The sequence below is a fragment of the Staurois parvus genome, unplaced genomic scaffold (genome assembly GCF_062004578.1).
Source record: "Staurois parvus isolate SC_StPar_1 unplaced genomic scaffold, SC_StPar_1.0 ptg000824l, whole genome shotgun sequence".
NCBI lineage: Eukaryota > Metazoa > Chordata > Amphibia > Anura > Ranidae > Staurois > Staurois parvus.
The window spans coordinates 277,653-294,874 of NW_028318620.1; the positions used below are offsets into that span (position 1 = coordinate 277,653).

The window sequence follows — 17,222 nt, forward strand, 5'->3', positions numbered from 1 at the left end:
CATCCGAGTACCTTCAAAACTCTTTGCATGCATTTTTCATGATGAAAAAAGGCTCTGGACAGCATTGGGAAGTGGAACAGTTAAAAAGAATTTCAAACGCAAACGCTTATAAACACGATTTGCCGCGTTTACAAGCGTTTTGTATTTGAAACACTGATAATATCGACGTCTGAATGCAAGTTTGTTGCATTCAAAAAAATGACTGTAAACTCAAATGCCTGTAAACGACGCTGTGTACATGGACTCATAGGAAAACATTAGGGAGAGTTCAGGGGCTGCTGAAAAAAAGCTGAAAAGATCCTAAAAACGTGAGTTTATCAGCTGTAGTGTACATGAGCCTTTAGGCTACTTTCGTACTGATCTGCCAACATTGCAAAGATCCAACGATTTTTCCAGTTTCGCGCAGAATTCCACATTTGCTCTTGGTTCTAACTTGTTGTCCATGATGAAATGGCAGACATGGCAACGCACTTGGTCAGAATAGCACCAGTTGCACAGCTCCCGATGTACACAGGATGATGTCTTTGGCACACTGACTTATGAAGGTCAGTGCTCCCTGTGACTGTGCGTGCAGCCTAGTGCTGCCATCTGTTGACGTGTTACAAAACTGGTCTTGAAACATTTTGATACCACTTTGTAAAACAGCACCGCATATGTTTATTTAGCAGTTTGTCTAGAGCACAGCTTTAAAAATCTTCAGTGGATACAACACACATCCTATGAATTGCATGAATTCCGATGTTGACCCTAGAGGGGCTCTTTAAAAAGTGTTACTATACCCCGGACTCTGCATTCGCTATATCCGCTCTCCCCGGACCCTGCATTCGCTATATCCGGTCTCCCCGAACCCCGCATTCGCTATATCCGCTCTCCCCGGACCCCGCATTCGCTATATCCGCTCTCCCCGGACCCCGCATTCACTATATCCGCTCTCCGCGGACCCCGCATTCGCTATATCCGCTCTCCCCGGACCCCGCATTCGCTATATCCGCTCTCCCCGGACCCCGCATTCGCTATATCCGCTCTCCCCGGACCCCGCATTCGCTATATCCGCTCTCCCCGGACCCCGCATTCACTATATCCGCTCCCCCCGGACCCCGCATTCACTATATCCGCTCCCCCCGGACCCCGCATTCACTATATCCGCTCTCCCCGGACCCCGCATTCGCTATATCCGCTCTCCCCGGACCCCGCATTCACTATATCCGCTCTCCCCGGACCCCGCATTCACTATATCCGCTCTCCACGGACCCCGCATTCACTATATCCGCTCTCCACGGACCCTGCATTCACTATATCCGCTCTCCCCGGACCCTGCATTCACTATATCCGCTCTCCCCGGATCCCGCATTGACTATATCCGCTCTCCCCGGACCCCGCATTCACTATATCCGCTCTCCCCGGACCCCGCATTCACTATATCCGCTCTCCACGGACCCTGCATTCACTATATCCGCTCTCCCCGGACCCTGCATTCACTATATCCGCTCTCCCCGGATCCCGCATTGACTATATCCGCTCTCCCCGGACCCTGCATTCACTATATCCGGTCTCCCTGGACCCTGCATTCACTATATCTGGTCTCCCCGGACCCTGCATTCACTATATCCACTCTCCCCAGACCCTGCATTCACTATATCCGGTCTCCCCGGACCCCGCATTCACTATATCCACTCTCCCCAGACCCTGCATTCACTATATCCACTCTCCCCAGACCCTGCATTCACTATATCTGGTCTCCCCAGACCCCGCATTCACTATATCCCCTCTCCCCGGACCCCGCATTCACTATATCCCCTCTCCCCGGACCCCGCATTCAGTATATCCACTCTCCCCAGACCCTGCATTCACTATATCCGGTCTCCCTGGACCCTGCATTCACTATATCTGGTCTCCCCGGACCCCGCATTCACTATATCCGCTCTCCCCGGACCCTGCATTCACTATATCCGCTCTCTCCAGACCCTGCATTCACTATATCCGGTCTCCCCGGACCCCGCATTCACTATATCCTCTCTCCCCAGACCCTGCATTCACTATATCTGGTCTCCCCGGACCCTGCATTCACTATATCCGGTCTCCCCGGACCCCGCATTCACTATATCCACTCTCCCCAGACCCTGCATTCACTATATCCACTCTCCCCAGACCCTGCATTCACTATATCCGGTCTCCCCGGACCCTGCATTCACTATATCTGGTCTCCCCGGACCCTGCATTCACTATATCTGGTCTCCCCGGACCCCGCATTCACTATATCCACTCTCCCCAGACCCTGCATTCACTATATCCGGTCTCCCTGGACCCTGCATTCACTATATCTGGTCTCCCCGGACCCTGCATTCACTATATCCGGTCTCCCCGGACCCTGCATTCACTATATCCGGTCTCCCTGGACCCTGCATTCACTATATCTGGTCTCCCCGGACCCTGCATTCACTATATCCGGTCTCCCCGGACCCTGCATTCACTATATCCGGTCTCCCCGGACCCTGCATTCACTATATCTGGTCTCCCCGGACCCTGCATTCACTATATCCCCTCTCCCCGGACCCCGCATTCACTATATCCACTCTCCTCAGACCCTGCATTCACTATATCCGGTCTCCCTGGACCCTGCATTCACTATATCTGGTCTCCCCGGACCCTGCATTCACTATATCCACTCTCCCCAGACCCTGCATTCACTATATCCGGTCTCCCCGGACCCCGCATTCACTATATCCACTCTCCCCAGACCCTGCATTCACTATATCCACTCTCCCCAGACCCTGCATTCACTATATCTGGTCTCCCCAGACCCCGCATTCACTATATCCCCTCTCCCCGGACCCCGCATTCACTATATCCCCTCTCCCCGGACCCCGCATTCAGTATATCCACTCTCCCCAGACCCTGCATTCACTATATCCGGTCTCCCTGGACCCTGCATTCACTATATCTGGTCTCCCCGGACCCCGCATTCACTATATCCGCTCTCCCCGGACCCTGCATTCACTATATCCGCTCTCTCCAGACCCTGCATTCACTATATCCGGTCTCCCCGGACCCCGCATTCACTATATCCTCTCTCCCCAGACCCTGCATTCACTATATCTGGTCTCCCCGGACCCTGCATTCACTATATCCGGTCTCCCCGGACCCCGCATTCACTATATCCACTCTCCCCAGACCCTGCATTCACTATATCCACTCTCCCCAGACCCTGCATTCACTATATCCGGTCTCCCCGGACCCTGCATTCACTATATCTGGTCTCCCCGGACCCTGCATTCACTATATCTGGTCTCCCCGGACCCCGCATTCACTATATCCACTCTCCCCAGACCCTGCATTCACTATATCCGGTCTCCCTGGACCCTGCATTCACTATATCTGGTCTCCCCGGACCCTGCATTCACTATATCCGGTCTCCCCGGACCCTGCATTCACTATATCCGGTCTCCCTGGACCCTGCATTCACTATATCTGGTCTCCCCGGACCCTGCATTCACTATATCCGGTCTCCCCGGACCCTGCATTCACTATATCCGGTCTCCCCGGACCCTGCATTCACTATATCTGGTCTCCCCGGACCCTGCATTCACTATATCCCCTCTCCCCGGACCCCGCATTCACTATATCCACTCTCCTCAGACCCTGCATTCACTATATCCGGTCTCCCTGGACCCTGCATTCACTATATCTGGTCTCCCCGGACCCTGCATTCACTATATCCGGTCTCCCTGGACCCTGCATTCACTATATCTGGTCTCCCCGGACCCTGCATTCACTATATCCGGTCTCCCCGGACCCTGCATTCACTATATCCGGTCTCCCTGGACCCTGCATTCACTATATCTGGTCTCCCCGGACCCTGCATTCACTATATCCGGTCTCCCCGGACCCTGCATTCACTATATCCGGTCTCCCCGGACCCTGCATTCACTATATCTGGTCTCCCCGGACCCTGCATTCACTATATCCCCTCTCCCCGGACCCCGCATTCACTATATCCACTCTCCTCAGACCCTGCATTCACTATATCCGGTCTCCCTGGACCCTGCATTCACTATATCTGGTCTCCCCGGACCCTGCATTCACTATATCCGCTCTCTCCGGACCCTGCATTCACTATATCCGCTCTCCCCGGACCCCGCATTCACTATATCCGCTCTTCCCGGACCCCGCATTCACTATATCCGCTCTCCCTGGACCCTGCATTCACTATATCCGCTCTCCCCGGACCCTGCATTCACTATATCTGCTCTCCCACAGTACACAGAACATGGAAATGCAATTATTTTAGTAAATATAAACTGCTAAATCCCTTTTCTCATCAGCAGTATATAGCAGTCTTGTGACTTCTATCAGTGTCCAGCCTAACACTGGTTAAAAGCTTGTAGGGGTTTTCTTTCTGCTCTAGGAAGATGCAGAACCCCTGACCTCTCTCTGGACAGCGCTTATTGGCCCTGTGCTGATCATATGCACTCTTCCCCCCCAAAAAAAAAACTCTCTAGCAATACACACCAAACTGAGCATGTGAAGAGTGACTCCACATATGTCTTATCAGGAGTTAAGAGGGGGGGACACTGGAAGAAGGGGAGGATCATTGAAGACAGGATCAACAAGCATTTTTACACAATGCAGAGGATGAACCCCTTAGGTCCCACAGTGAGTATAACCAGCATGCTTTCCTGCATCTACAGACTGATTGTACTGCTGGGGGTTTAGTAGCACTTTAAGGCCCTGTTCACATTTGCACATAGCAGAAGCACACACTTGTGCACAACAACGCATGACATGCGTGCAGTGCCATTATTTCTTAACGACACCCCAAATGCAGGAAGCGGTTCTTGTTCTCTGCGTGACAAAATGGGCTTTGCTCAGTGACAAAATTTGGTACATCCAACACAACAAACACTTTTCTCCTGCGCTAGGAAAGGACTCGGTAGACCCGATAGGAAAGTTCTGGAGTTTTCTGGAATATGCACTGCTTGCTGCCCTCTACAGACCGGGGTGGTCCAAATACACTGGATACAAATGGAGAAACAGAAAAAGGGCGCACCGACCTAGTGCATTATCGTTTAAAATATTTATTGAAGAAACAAAGTATACTCACCATGACATAAAAACACAGGCATGTCAAACTGAACAAGATGTATGATCCAAACAGCATCTGAGTCCATACGATGGAACCCTGGATGACCAACTGGCTAACACATTTCGAGGACACAACCTCTTCCTCTGAGGAAGTGGTTGTGTCCTCGAAACGCGTTAGCCAGTTGGTCATCCAGGGTTCCATCGTATGGACTCAGATGCTGTTTGGATCATACATCTTGTTCAGTTTGACATGCCTGTGTTATTATGTCTATGGTGAGTATGATACTTACTTTGTTCCTTCAATAAATATTTTAACCCCTTGCCCTCCTGAGGATTTACCCCCCTTAATGACCACGCCTCTTTTTGCTACTTGGCGCTGTACTAATTCAACTGATAATTGCGCGGTCATGCAATTCTGCACTCAAACTAAATTTACGTCCTTTTTTTCACACAAATAGAGTTTTCTTTCGGTGTAATTTGATCACCTGTGCGCTTTTTATTTTTCACGCTATAAACAAAAAAAGGCCAAAAATTTTGAAGAAAAACAATATTTTTTATTTTCAGCTATAAAAAATATATAATAAACTCAAAGATGGTTATAAATTTAGGCCAAAATGTATTCTGCTCCATGTTTTTGGTAAAAAAAATCCCACTAAGTGTATATTGATTGCTTTGTGTGATAGTTATAGCGTCTACAAACTATGGTATAGATACTGCAATTTACCCCATTTTTCTACTATACAGCGCTGTGCTAGTTTAACGGACAATTGCGCGGTCATGCAATACGGTACACAAATGAAATTTACAGCCTTTTTTCCCCCACAAATTGAGCTTTCTTTCGGTGGTATTTGATCGCCTGTGCGGTTTTTATTTTTTGCGCTATAAAAAAAAAAAAAGGTTGACAATTTTGAGGAAAAAAAAACAATATTTTGACTTTTTGCTATAAAACATGTCCAGTAAAAAAAAAATGCAAAAATAAAATTTAGTCATAAATTTCTGCCAAAAAGCATTCTGCGACATGTCTTTGCTAAAAAAAACAATACGTGTAAATTAATTGGTTTACGTGAAAGTTATAGCGTTTACAAATGGCGGGAAAGATACTGGGATTTTTAGTTTTTTTTTATACTAATAATGGCGGCAATCAGCGACTTATGGCGGGACTGCGGCGGACATTCTGACATTGGGGGGTACTGACTTGGGGTCACTGATATCCCCAAAAACACTAATACAGTGATCAGTGCAAAAAAAAAAACCTGACACTGTACTAATGGCACTGGGGAGGAAGGGGTTAACTTTATTTTGCAGGGAAGGGTTATAGGAGTGAGGGGGAGTGTTTTACTAGGGGGCGGGGTGTGTGCTGGGCGGGACAAGGCTGATCGAGAAACTGTTCTTTCTCGATTAGCTCATCCTCGAGCTGACAGGGAAGTGACAGACAGCACAGCTACTGCAGCTGTGCTCTCTGTCACTGTTTGCCACCGATCGCCGGGAAACAGCCGGTAAGGAGCGGCTGTGACCCGGCAACTGACATCTGCGGCGGTGAACCGCGGGACAAATAGGGTGGCCACGCGCCCCCTATTTGTTTACAAACACACGTTTTAAAACGTGGTTTTGCCTGTGAGTGCCGCCGTATATGTACAGTGGCTGGGCGGCATGCGGTTAAACGATATTGCACTAGGCCGGAGCGCCCTTTTTCTGTTTCTCCATTTACAAAATGTGGCACATTAGCCTCTTTATTGCATTTTGTGGAGTAGAGGGCGGCCCATTCACATGAATGGTGCTGCTCCAAAAACACGACAGCATTGCTCAGGTGTCATCGGGGCCCCGATGAATGACCCCAACCAAGAGTCTGTATTGTTAGAACAGAAAGGAATCGGTTGTAATGTTTAGATCACGCTGAGTATGGGCGCCGTTCTCCTCCTCATTGCGGCATAGAATAATTCACGGCAAGTAACGCTCACACCACCCCGAGGACTGAGGACTCGGGAACTAGATTAAGCTGCTGAATTATTCTCCCTGTGCCTGGACTCCCCACATCAAAGAGAAGAAGTCATTACCGGGAGCCGGCTTCCCGTCCTTGCTGCTAATATATTCCGATGACAGGCGAATCCTGACACAAGCTCGCCTTGCACCCGACACGAGTCTAGGAGGTACTTACGGGGCTGAATTTTGCTCTATCTGCACCGACGCCTCTTCTATGTCCCGCAAGATGTCGGAACTGGAGCTGAAAGAGTCAAAGACAACAAAGTTCACCTACAAACACAGGCCTGACTGCAACGCTTTCCTTACAAATGATTTCTATACAAGTTACACTAAATTAAGAAGGCGCTCAGAGCTACATTTATTCAGCTTTTATCTTGCCTTTCCGTGGTTCCTCCCTCCCCCCCCATCAACATGCTATTTACATTTTTAAAGAAAGCCTATGTTCATTTCTTACCTTATTTTACACCCAATGAAGTCATCACTGGGTCTCTGTGATTCTCTATGCAATGCAGGCAGATGATGGCTGGAAGAAGGGGCCAGCAGGGCGCTGTACATAGCTGCCTGAAAACATCACAGCGCCCTGCTTCAGTATTTCTCTCAAGATACCTCAGCCTTGATGCAAGCAGTGGGCTGGCTCTTGGGAGGAGTTATGCAAATATAACTTGGTGGGTGGGTGCAAGTCCGGAGGAGTGGGCGTTTCTAGGCAGGATGTATTTGCATGAAGACCACCGTAGATAGCGCTCACATGTGATGCCGAGCCTCCATGACTGCTGTACTGTCCGCAGTCTCTGGTCATCTCCTGTACTGTGTCCGCAGTCTCTGGTCATCTCCTGTACTATGTCTGCAGTCTCTGGTCATCTCCTGTACTGTGTCCGCAGTCTCTGGTCATCTCCTGTACTGTGTCTGCAGTCTCTGGTCATCCCTGTACTGTGTCCGCAGTCTCTGGTCATCTCCTGTACTGTCCGCAGTCTCTGGTCATCTCCTGTACCGTGTCCGCAGTCTCTGGTCATCCCTGTACTGTGTCCGCAGTCTCTGGTCATCTCCTGTACTGTCTGCAGTCTCTGGTCATCTCCTGTACTGTGTCCGCAGTCTCTGGTCATCTCCTGTACTGTGTCCGCAGTCTCTGGTCATCTCCTGTACTGTGTCTGCAGTCTCTGGTCATCTCCTGTCCTGTCTGCAGTCTCTGGTCATCTCCTGTACTGTGTCCGCAGTCTCTGGTCATCTCCTGTACTGTGTCTGCAGTCTCTGGTCATCTCCTGTCCTGTCTGCAGTCTCTGGTCATCTCCTGTACCGTGTCCGCAGTCTCTGGTCATCTCCTGTACCGTGTCCGCAGTCTCTGGTCATCTCCTGTACCGTGTCCGCAGTCTCTGGTCATCTCCTGTACCGTGTCCGCAGTCTCTGGTCATCTCCTGTACCGTGTCCGCAGTCTCTGGTCATCTCCTGTACCGTGTCCGCAGTCTCTGGTCATCTCCTGTACCGTGTCCGCAGTCTCTGGTCATCTCCTGTACCGTGTCCGCAGTCTCTGGTCATCTCCTGTACCGTGTCCGCAGTCTCTGGTCATCTCCTGTACTATCTCCGCAGTCTCTGGTCATCTCCTGTACTATCTCCGCAGTCTCTGGTCATCTCCTGTACTATCTCCGCAGTCTCTGGTCATCCCCTGTACTGTGTCCGCAGTCTCTGGTCATCCCCTGTACTGTGTCCGCAGTCTCTGGTCATCCCCTGTACTGTGTCCGCAGTCTCTGGTCATCTCCTGTACTGTGTCCGCAGTCTCTGGTCATCTCCTGTACTGTGTCCGCAGTCTCTGGTCATCTCCTGTACTGTGTCCGCAGTCTCTGGTCATCCCCTGTACCGTGTCCGCAGTCTCTGGTCATCCCCTGTACCGTGTCCGCAGTCTCTGGTCATCCCCTGTACCGTGTCCGCAGTCTCTGGTCATCTCCTGTACTGTGTCCGCAGTCTCTGGTCATCTCCTGTACTGTGTCCGCAGTCTCTGGTCATCTCCTGTACTATGTCTGCAGTCCATTGGTTCATAATATTTTTTTTCTTGTTTTCCTCCTCTAAAATCAAGGTGCGTCTTATGGAGCAAACAATACGGTACATATAGATATATATAGATTTTTTATTAATTAAAATAATTACAGCGCCATCATCCACATGCAGAAATAGAAGGGACAATGTAAACCGTGTGTGTTTAGTATCACTTTAATTTAAGTGTATTTCTCCGTGACACGAGGTGCCGATTGTTGCTGCTATACAGAATTCAGAGCTCTATACATAAGGGCCCCTCTACAAGGTCTGCAGCTTCCACCAGGACATGAAGTCAACCTTGACCAGGACCCATGAATTATACAGACAGGCGGCCATTCCGAGACACAGATTCCACGATAACTTTGGTACAAGAGCAACCACATGAAGAAAGCAAAAACTGAGGGCAACACAGACAGTCCATGTTTACTTTTCTACCATTCAGACCGACATGTGTGGATATAGATCAGTCAGGAAAAAAAAAAAAACATTTACAGCTGACCTCCGGGCAGATACTGTATATAAATGTAAAAAACATGTTCTGTATTAAAAATAGTAAAATGTATTTAAAATGCAAAGAGTGTAAAAACCTGAACTTGACTTAAAGTAGAACTAAAGGAAAACTTTTTTTTTTTTTCCATTTTGCATAGAATAGGGCAGTGTTTTTCAACCTTTTTTGTGCAAAGGCACACTTTTTTTCATGAAAAAATTCACGAGGCACACCACCATTAGAAAATGTTAAAAAAATTTACCTCTGTGCCTATTGGACCCGGGGGCCGGACCAAGAGTAGATGAATGATGTGTATGTGTCATCCATAGTAAGTATAGTAATTCATCCCCCATAGTAATTCATCCCCCATATAGTAATTCATCCCCCCATATAGTAATTCATCCCCCATATAGTAATTCATCCCCCATAGTAATTCATCCCCCATATAGTAATTCATCCCCCATAGTAATTCATCCCCCTTATAGTAATTCATCCCCCATATAGTAATTCATCCCCCATATAGTAATTCATCCCCCATAGTAATTCATCCCCCATATTAAGTCCCCAAGCCCCCCTTGTGTCAATTCACTTACCTTTGCTCCGCGCGTTCCTCTCGCCGTTCTGGTGTAGCATGAAAATCTGTCTCCTATGAGGATCTGTCCCCCTTGACGTATCTGCGCATGTGCCAGTTTCAGGCATTAGCAGCCGATCGGCAATCTCCGGCACATGCGCAGATACGTCGAGGGGGACAGATCATCCTGACAGTATCACGCTCCGCGGGCCGGATTAAAAGGTCCGCCGGGCCGTAGTTTGCCCATTGCTGTTCTAATGATTGGTCTATTTGTGAGCCGAGGCCACATGTTACGGATGAAATTGCAATTTTTCCCACGGCACACCAGACAATATCTCACGGCACACTAGTATGCCGCGGCACAGTGGTTGAAAAACGCTGGAATAGGGGCAGCATGTGGGGCAGCACAGCCGCTAATGGTTAGCACTTCTGCCTGGCAGTACTAGGGTTGTTGGTTCGAATCCCAGCCATGGCACCACCTGCCTGGAGTTTGCATGTTCTCCCTGTGCCTGCGTGGGTTTCCTCTGGGTACTCTGGTTTCCTCCCACACTGCAAAGACATGCTGACAGGTGAATTGGCTCCTGTCTAAATTGTCCCTAGTATGTGTATGTATGAATGTGAGTTAGGGACCTTAGATTGTACGCCCCTTGAGGGTTAGGGACCTTAGATTGTACGCTCCTTGAGCGTTAGGGCCCTTAGATTGTACGCCCCTTGAGGGTTAGGGACCTTAGATTGTACGCCCCTTGAGGGTCAGGGACCTTAGATTGTACGCCCCTTGAGGGTTAGGGACCTTAGATTGTACGCCCCTTGAGGGTTAGGGACCTTAGATTGTACGCCCTTTGAGGGTTAGGGACCTTAGATTGTACGCCCCTTGAGGGTTAGGGACCTTAGATTGTACGCCCCTTGAGGGTTAGGGACCTTAGATTGTACGCCCCTTGAGGGTTAGGGACCTTAGATTGTACGCCCCTTGAGGGTTAGGGACCTTAGATTGTACGCCCCTTGAGGGTTAGGGACCTTAGATTGTGCGCCCCTTGAGGGTTAGGGACCTTAGATTGTGCACCCCTTGAAGGTTAGGGACCTTGGATTGTACGCCCCTTGAGGGTTAGGGACCTTAGATTGTATGCCCCTTGAGGGTTAGGGACCTTAGATTGTACGCCCCTTGAGGGTTAGGGACCTTAGATTGTGCGCCCCTTGAAGGTTAGGGACCTTGGATTGTACGCCCCTTGAGGGTTAGGGACCTTAGATTGTACGCCCCTTGAGGGTTAGGGACCTTAGATTGTACGCCCCTTGAGGGTTAGGGACCTTAGATTGTACGCCCCTTGAGGGTTAGGGACCTTAGATTGTACGCCCCTTGAGGGTCAGGGACTGATGTGAATGTACAATATATATGTAAAGCGCTCTGTAAATTGATGGCGCTATATAAGTACCTGAAATAAATAAAATAATAAATAATAGAATAGGGGAGGGTTATAAGCCGTCAGTTTATTGCTGCACATATGGGTTACTGGGGTGTAGAGGGGTTAACCCAAGCTCACCTCAGCCCATGGTGGTTCCTCTGGGAAGCCTGAGGCCGCAGAAATCTGCCACAGTCCTGACAGCAGGTGGTTATCGGGGGAACATCCATTCCCCGATTCCTCCTGAGACAAATGAACCTGGAGGCAACGTGCGTCACATCACTTCCAGGTTCACAGCTGTCATTCCTTGGCTACTGTACCCGAGGACGCAGCTAATCAAGCACGTTGTATGTTTGATTAGCCCCAGTACAATACTCCATCGGTATGCACAAACCCCTCGATGCACCAGTGCTGGTTGTGCGCGGAGTGCGAGCCTTGCTGCTTTCCCCTGCAGCTGGGATTGGGACTCTTCCTCTTACGTCAATGGATGTGTCGGATTCAAGATGCTCGCAGCTTCTGGAATCTTAGAAATGAAGGCGAACGGTGCCAGGACCATCCCTCCGAGACTCCTGCCAGCTCTGTGTATGAAGGCCTTTGCCTAAATGATGTGTTTGCTTTTTCTGACAGAGCCATAATTCAGGGGGATTCCAGTCCTGCGTCCCACTCACAGATTTATACGGCTGTCACTGTGAGCATCCCGCGAGGGTGTCTGAGGAGATGCAGAACACAAAACTGCTGCCAGGGGGCAGCTGATTGGCTGATGATGTCTGACCTTCCCCCATGTCTAGCGCTGACCAGGAAACGGAGCAGCTGCACGAAACACAAAGTCCTCTGCACAGCTTACAATGACGAAGTTCATGTTAAGCGCTCAATGCTTTTTATACTTTAACCTCTTGGCGCCGGCCGCGCGCAAATGTGCGGCCTCCTGGCATCTGGGCCTTGACGCCGAGCGGCCGCACATTTGCGTTCTATTAAAAAAAAGATGTGCTGAGAGTGCGCACCCTGCACACGTCTGGTACTCACGGAAAGGTCCCGATCTCCTCTTTCGATCATGTGACCGCCGTGATGGCGTGTTACGGCAGTCACATGACCCTAAACCCCGCCCGCCTCCCGGCATCTGAAACCCTTAAAGGGCCGGGAGGCACCAGCACCGAGGGGTTAAAGTGGTTGTAAGCCCTTCCATATACCCAGTAAAGTGACCGGCCTCCGGTGATACACAGAGATGAAACAAATCCTCCTACATAAGTTGTACCTGTTTATCTGTAGTCTTCTCTACTTCTGTTCAAAGTGCAGAGTTTATAAAGCTTGTCTAAGCGTTCAAAAAACGGGGGCGGAGAACTGAAGTTACACTCTTCAGAGCTCAGTGAGGAGAGCTGATTGGAGGGAAGAGTCACAACCCTCTCCACTCAGCAACAGAGCTGAGGCTGTCAATCACAGGCAGTGTGCTGAAGCTCCCTCCCGTCACCTTTTTTTCTCTTGGTGTCAGGAAGACTTGTAAGAAGTGATTCATGCAGACAGCAGAGGACAAATGACACTTGAGGCAAGTACACACATATGCTTTCATGTCTGAGGTTTACAACCACTTTAAGGACTGCTTCACACCTATGCGTGTAGCGATTGAGGCGTTTTTCCGGCACGTTTAACACATTTTGTTTTGTTTTTTCTTCCCAATAGGAAAGTATTGAGTGCATCTTTGATGCAACTTTACACTCACAGGCACTCAAAATCACATAAAAATTAGAGCAGGATGTTCTTGTACTTATATAGCGCCGTCAATTTACTCAGCACTTTACATATATATTGTACATTCACATCAGTCCCTAACCCTCAAGGGGCGTACAATCTAAGGTCCCTAACCCTCAAGGTGTGTACAATCTAAGGTCCCTAACCCTCAAGGGGCGTACAATCTAAGGTCCCTAACCCTCAAGGGGCGTACAATCTAAGGTCCCTAACCCTCAAGGTGTGTACAATCTAAGGTCCCTAACCCTCAAGGGGCGTACGATCTAAGGCCCCTAACCCTCAAGGGGCGTACAATCTAAGGTCCCTAACCCTCAAGGGGCGTACGATCTAAGGCCCCTAACCCTCAAGGGGCGTACAATCTAAGGTCCCTAACCCTCAAGGGGCGTACAATCTAAGGCCCCTAACCCTCAAGGGGCGTACAATCTAAGGTCCCTAACCCTCAAGGGGCGTACAATCTAAGGTCCCTAACCTTCAAGGGGCGTACAATCTAAGGTCCCTCACCCTCAAGGGGCGTACAATCTAAGGCCCCTAACCCTCAAGGGGCGTACAATCTAAGGTCCCTAACCCTCAAGGGGCGTACAATCTAAGGTCCCTAACCTTCAAGGGGCGTACAATCTAAGGTCCCTCACCCTCAAGGGGCGTACAATCTAAGGTCCCTAACCCTCAAGGGGCGTACAATCTAAGGTCCCTAACCCTCAAGGGGCGTACAATCTAAGGTCCCTAACCCTCAAGGGGCGTACAGTCTAAGGTCCCTAACCCTCAAGGGGCGTACGATCTAAGGTCCCTAACCCTCAAGGGGCGTACAATCTAAGGTCCCTAACCTCAAGGGGCGTACAATCTAAGGTCCCTAACTCACATTCATACATACACATACTAGGGCCAATTTAGACAGGAGCCAATTCACCTCCCAGCTTGTCTTTGGAGTGTGGGAGGAAACCGGAGTACCCGGAGGAAACCCACGCAGGCACACTTTGATGCAGCTTGAAAATCGCACTCAGTACTTTCATATTGATGTTGATATTGACGCGACTTTGATGCAACTTGAGTGCCAGAGAGTGTAAATCACATCAAAATCGCACTCAATACTTTCATATTGGCCTGAAAAAAAAAATTAGCAAAAAGGCATCAAAACACTTGTATTTTTGTTGCAGTTCCATTGAAGTCTATTGCACCAAAAATGCAGTCTGCTGTGGAGAAAAAAAAAAAGTCCCTGACCCTTTCCAAAAATGCAGCGGCTGAAAACGTGTGAGATGTGAACGTGGCCCATGGTAAATGGACTGTAGTGCGTTTTTTGAAAAATGCAGTTAAAAAAAACCTGTGTAAACCCGGCCTAAAGAGGAACTAAAACCATATCTGAGCACTACAAACTGAAAACTGTATTTGATTCATATTTAATATTCAAAGCAAACCCCCCCCATCCATGTCTTTGTGCTCTATTTTGTTGAGAAATCACTTTGAAAAACACCCCCTAGCAGGGACGGACTGACCATTTGGAAACTCAGGGCCCAGGGTCAGTAGGGGGCCCCATGAGATGCCCCTGGAACCTTTTTCATAGGCTTTTTTGAGTTTGGGCAAGGACACAGGGGCCCCATGATCCCCTATTGCCCAGGGGCCTCATGAGGTGTCAGTCCACCCCTGCCCCCTAGCATTTCTAGCTGTGGCCATCTTAAGTAAGGGCAAAGGATCCATGTGGCATTTACTTCCTGGAATCCATCTGCCCTTATCTCAGATATGCAGTCAGTACTGAAAACTGTATTTAATTCATATTTAATATTTAAAGCAATCTCCCCCATCCATCCATGTCTTTGTGCCCTATTTTGTTGAGAAATCACTTTGAAAAACATCCCCCTAGCATTTCTAGCTGTGGCCATCTTAAGTAAGGGCAGAGTATCCATGTAGCATTTACTTCCTGGAATCCATCTGTCCCTATCTCAGACATGCAGCGTACTTAGCTGAGAAAACCCCTCCTTGCCTTGACGAAACAAAAAAAAAAAAAAGTCTATGAAATGCCCATGACTCCTGGGATGTATGACATCATTTTGGCCTAGGCTAGAAACCAGGAAGCAACTGAAGAAAAAAAAAGTTTAAAACAAGTAAACAGAATACTCCTTCCAATCTATTTACTAATGCTAGCAGCATAAGGTTTCTAATAAACAGTTTATGTTGACAGAGTTTAGTTCCGCTTTCAGGAAACGCCAGGAATGCAGCCTGGGAGAGTCGCCGGGTACACGAGATGCGTGCTAGGTCATAAATGAACAGTTGAAGGGAACGCTTTGCTCCTTCAAATCCCTTTGAAAGAAAAATACTCCTCTGTGAATTAGTGTGTGCTTCTGAAGGCTCCTGAACCCGTCATTGATATTGAAAATATGACTGATCTGCCAGAAAATGCCTTTATTGAAGGATGATGATCATAGGAAGCCATTTATTATCACAGAGTTGTTTGGCTCCTTTTTGACCAGCTGCTGACCGCAGATAGTCGAATGACGACTACACTGCGGCCGGCCAGTTCTGGGAGGGCGTCATATGACGTCCTCCCAGAACGCGCTCTCCTGCCCCCCCCCCAGGGGGCGCGCACCCAGCTATATCCATGATCGCTGTGTCCTACGGACACAGCTGATCACGTGATGTGGTAAAAGGCCAATCACAGCGGCTTTTTACCACGTGATCAGCCGTATCCAATGACACGCTGATCACAGGGAAATGCAATTGACGGTTCTCGGCTGCACTTTCCTCACGCTGTCAGAACATGGGGAAAGTACTGCCGAGAACCGGCAGTTGTCAGAGCGGGGATCGGCACCGATCATCAGGGCACTGATCATCAGTGCCCTGGTGATCGGTGCCCAGCAGTGCCACCCACCTGTGCCCAGCAGTGCCACCCACCTCTGCCCATCAGTGTCACCCACCTCTGCCCATCAGTGCCACCCACCTGTGCCCATCAGTGCAGCCCAGCAGTGGTGCTAGTCATTGCCCAGCAGTGTCGCCAGTCAGTGCCACCTATCAGTACCCATCATCAGTGCCGCCTATCTGTTCCACCTATCCGTGCCACCTTATTAGTGCTGCCTATCAGTGCCCATCAGTGCTGCCTATCAGTGCAGCCTCATCAACGCACATCAGTAAAGGCGAAAAATTACCTGTTTGCAAAACTTTTATAATAGAAACAAAGAAACCTCTTTTTTTTCAAATTTTTTTGTTTTTTTTGTTTATAGCGCAAAAAATAAAACCCCCAGCGGGGAGTAAATACCACCAAAAGAAAGCTCTATTTGTGAGAAAAAAATTATAAAAATTTCATACGAGTACAATGTTGCATGACCGCGCAATTGTCATTCAAAGTGCGACAGCGCTGAAAGCTGGTCTGGTAAGGAAGGGGGTATAAGTGCCCGGCAGGCGAGGGGTTAAATCATGATGATAGTTGATGCTCATGGAGAGAATTCATTATACATTACTGGATAGGATGCAATTATTCCACAGAAAGTGGAAAGTTTGGAAAACTAATAGCCATTTACTATGTGAATGATGAATACTTCTGATTCCGTTGATCATGTTTCTGTGTTGGCGCCATTATTAGTCTGCTATCCTCTCATCTATCTCGCTCATACACTCAGTTTGTATGCCTTACATGACTGGACCCTTTTGGAATGTATATTACACACGTGTCTTGTTTGTTTTATATTTTACTCAATGCTGTAATGTTGTTTTTGCAGCCTATTTCATCAAAAATAATAAAATCGTTTGTAAACAAAACAAAATCATAATGATAGCAGAAATCCCCCAAATGGCCCGGATCAGAAGTCTCCGCCCCCCCCAGATCAGAAGTCTCCGCCCCCTGGCATGTTTGGCCTTGGTACAGACACACAAGGTGACACACACGGGATTAAAATGGCAATTAGAATTTAATATCTCACATCTGTGGCTTTTTAACCACCTCCCACCCGCCATATAGTAA

General features: G+C 48.7%; 1 long non-coding RNA gene across 1 annotated transcript in view; it reads right to left on the reverse strand.

The window, feature by feature from the left end:
• Positions 1-17,222, reverse strand: part of LOC149443926 (uncharacterized) — a 171,506-nt gene that overhangs the window by 62,972 nt on the left and 91,312 nt on the right. The window contains exon 2 of the long non-coding RNA XR_016306585.1: positions 7,238-7,303. This is a non-coding gene — a long non-coding RNA (uncharacterized LOC149443926). The remainder of the gene's footprint in view (positions 1-7,237; positions 7,304-17,222) is intronic.